Here is a 4141-nt window from a genome sequence, read left to right on the forward strand (position 1 = left end):
AATGCTGAATGCCCTGACTTCCATGTAAGGTCAAGATCTTTGTTATGTTGAGGTGTTGTTGACTCCATAGGCCCAATGGAAACTTGTTTAATGTTTTTCCAACATTCATATTTGTCTCAGTTATTTCACAAAGAGTTAGCCATCTTATCTTAATCAAAATCATTAACCCATCCAGAGAGAGCCCTCTCAGGTTGAGGAGGCTAAGCCTCAGCCTAAAGTAGGTTTGAAATAGTTACTTGAAGTCTTCCTGGTCTGCAACCTTCCAGGGCCTGATTTTGAGATAACATTTTGGTGCGTCTGCCGGGAGACTGAAGATTATTCATTCCCGAAATCAAGAGACTGAACTTCTGAAGGTAGCAGGAGCTCAGAAGAATTTTCGAGGCTGCAATCTACCTTGGCGACTCCATTGTTGAAGAATTCGAAATTCATAGATTCATGGTGATTCTACTGGAGTTATGAAGGACCCAAATGCTACCATTCTTATTTCAAGGTATGCATGCATAAATTTTTCAGGAATTCATGGTTTCCCAAATCATTTTCCAAAGGATGCATATTTTCTAAGGAATGGTCCAAAATTCAACGGAGAGGATTTGAGTTTAACTTTGAAGCATATATCAGATTTCTGTGATTTTACAGAGCTTCTTAGAGTTAAACATGAGGATGTTTGCATTATGTTGTTCTATGATTCATTTCAAGGGAAATGTAAACAATGGATTGAAAGCTTTCCTACCAAATCCATTAAGTCATTTGAAGACTTTTGGCTTATGTTTTTGGAGGAATGGATGGATAGGTCAGAGGTGGTGGCAAACTCTCCTTCAGTTCAAGGTTTCAAACAATGGAATAATGATCATAGTAATGGAGAAACAAATGAAAATTTTTCTTTGTCCTTATCCTCGTATCTAAAATCATTTGAGTGTAAGGCAGAGGATAAGATGAAATTTTTGGATGAAGTTGCTGAAGACATTGAGAAAGACATTGAAGGTTTAGAAGGTCAAATTCAGGCATATAGTTTTCAAAATCATTATCATTATTTTCAGAAGCTTTCTATGGCAGAACACAAGGAGAGAGTGTTGCTTCCGTTCTCTTTCACGATTGAGGAACTGTACACTGTTGTTGAAGATCAGTTTGCACAACCAGAAAGTTACAAGAAACATCAAGTTAATCATGTATTCTAGGATCCTATAGCTAAATACATGGAAGAGTTTTACTCCCCAGTGTTTCAGTTTTTCTATGAAGATCAGAGGCAATTTCAGTGGCAATGGTCATCACAATATCATTGTGGCTCTGAACTCCGATGCAGTCAAAAAACTCAAATATCAGATAAGACAAATGATTGGCTACATTGGAAATTTCACATTGATTGAGCTGAAAGAAATTTGAATTGATAGGGTAGGTAGGTAGGAAAATGCAAATAAGCTCAAGGTTGACTGAGCATTTTTTCAGTAGATGTAGATTTCTTTCTCCTACAGTGATCATCAAGCTTAAGCCCGAGGTGAAGGCCCAAGATGCTGGAAAGGGATGTTTGTCAAGCAAATTTTCGTTTGTAATAAAACAGATAAAGCACTGGACCTACGAGTTCTTAGTGTACTACAGGAGCACACTATCCCAAGTGGAGCCACTGTTATCACTCAAGAAAAAATTTTAAATTGTTCACCTCAGTTCGATTATCTGTCAAAGGGTTGGTGTCAGTTTTGGGCCTAGTCTTTTCATCTTGTTTTAGAGTCTTGTTAAGAGTCTTGCTAGTGTGTCAAATGGGGTCAATTCTCTGTTTTAGTCCATCAATGGTCTCACACCACACCTAAGCTCCATATGTCAATCCTATTTCAAAGTTCACAGCGCAGAAACCTCCGTCTAGGTGATTTCGTAGCGCAAAACACCGATTTTGCACTAACTGCGCTATGAAATCGGGAATTCGTGCTGATCCATAGCAAATCTCACCCCAGCTGTCATCCCGATAGCTTGCCAGCCGACATTAGTTCCATTGAATGACTTCAAGCAACGCGCTAAAACTCCATTGCGTTTTAACATCAGTTTTCTAGATTGACATATTCACGGTCCAATCTAGTAGGTGTTTGAAGGGATTTTTCATCTCGGGCTCGAAGAAATTCGGCAATTAAAAAATATAGAGCGGTAGAACAGTAGCAAATTTGCGGTTCTAGCCACTAATCCCCAATAATTTAGAAGCAATTTCAATAGTTATTGCCGCCGCCATTTGATGGGTATGCAGGTCGAAGCCCCGGACGTTAATCGATTGACAGGGATGGGCACGAGCACTGCAACTAACAAAGAGGTGCTTTCTGTTGCCAGATTGTGGATACGCCAGGCTCTAATCTCTGTCTCACAGGGGGATGCAACATGTTATAATCAACTCCCTCAATACCTTAATAATATTGAAGCTGGGGATCCTTCTCAGGAAGCAGCTTTTGTGATGACATTGAAGGCCTTTTCTCAGTCAGTCTCCTCTATTAATGAACACCACCATGGTTCTCTTCTTGGTTTTGTGCTTGGTATGAGCTTTTGGAATTTCAGTTTGGATGTAGCAGATGGGTTAGTGGAAGTTATCATCAATTTGGTGACATCAAATGGAGGATTAGTGGATAGGTGCTTAGACATGCTTGTCAAGAATTTTCTTCCGCCTTCATGTGGATTACCACCTTCATGGATTCCCTTACCAGGCGCTTGATTTTAGGTGGGCTAACTGCAAACCAACTCCTCCAGAAGAAAACAGAACAGCTAGCAAGGAAAAGTGAAATTCTGGACCAAGTGCATTTGGCAATACAACAAATTGCAGAGCTTGTGCCAACTGCTTCATTAAGGTTGCAACCAATAATTATTCGAAGGATGCCGCACAGAGTTATTCATAAAGACTGGAATGCCTTGTATGTTGAGAACATGCTTAGAGTGGAGAGCAGTGCTGTTGGGGAAATTATTGGTAGTAGATTACTTATGGCAGTGGTGGACAGGCTTATTGAAATTGATGTTGAAATAAAATGGGAACACATTTTACATGAAGACTCAAGCAAGGTGTACATATTTGACATGGAAATGGAAGATGATGAAGAAAATGAAGAACCTGGGAAGCCTGGTAGCGAGGCAAATGTTGAATTGCCAAAACCTTCTTCTATGCAGAGTCTGGGGGGTGTTGCAGATAAGATGGATGTATTAATGGAAATGACTTTAGAACATCTGAAATTATGTGCTGATGAGGGTCGCCTGCCACAGGTCTATGATACACTCATGCACTCATTTCAATCAACTATTTTGAATACTCACAAGTCTAAGTTTACTCAGTTTCTTGTCTTCTATCTATGCTCTCTGGCTCCAAAGACATGCGGTGCAAACTTTGCTTCAATGTTGTGTGATATTTTTGTCAATAAATCTCGCCCACGGAATACAAGGATGACTGTAGCTGCTTACCTATCTAGTTATTTGTCTCGTGCTAAATACCTACCTTTATCTGTTGTTTCTGCATCATTAAGAAGGTTGGTGGATTGGTGCTTGCAATACTCGTATAATCATAACGAGGAGAGGAAGCCTGTGAATCCAGGAATGCATGGGGTATTCTATTCAGCATGTCAGGTTGTTATGTATATACTTTGCTTCCGAATGAAGTCGCTTATAGATGATCCTGAACAGAGATTACTGTTAGAGAAGTTACCACTGAAAAAGATTACTGAGCACAAGTTGAATCCTTTAAAGATTTGATTGCCATCAGTCGTAGAAGAATTTCTAAGGCAGGGGCTGGAGCAGCACTTGGAATGCTGACTGAATTTACAGCACCAATTACCATGCCTGTCATGGCAACCTTTGCTACTCTTTTAGGCACTACTCCAGGACAATCTATGGTTGACAATGCTGACTCACTTTCATACAGTGATTCAGAACGTGGGCAACAGAAAGACACACAGTATGCATTAGCTGTATCAAGATCTACATACGTTACCTTTTCCAGTGGAACAGGGCATTTGAAGCACGAATATCTTTTTGGCTCTGTTGGAGATGATTGTCATTTGCTCATATGGGACATGCGTACACCTGCACCTAACAAACCTCAACAATCAGTTGTAGCTCATCAGAGTGAGGTTAACTCTTTGGCCTTTAATCCGTTCAATGAGTGGCTATTGAGAAAATAAAGCTCAAG

At 40.0% G+C, this 4141-nt stretch overlaps 1 pseudogene; it reads left to right on the forward strand.

Moving 5' to 3' along the window:
• Positions 1 to 1959: 1959 nt before the first annotated feature.
• On the forward strand, positions 1960 to 3765 carry LOC149142353 (uncharacterized; annotated as a pseudogene).
• The last annotated feature ends 376 nt before the right edge of the window (positions 3766 to 4141 follow it).

Source organism: Pinus tabuliformis, chromosome X, assembly GCF_031772625.1.
Source record: "Pinus tabuliformis cultivar Carrire ecotype Pingquan chromosome X, CPIR1, whole genome shotgun sequence".
NCBI classification, from domain to species: domain Eukaryota; kingdom Viridiplantae; phylum Streptophyta; class Pinopsida; order Pinales; family Pinaceae; genus Pinus; species Pinus tabuliformis.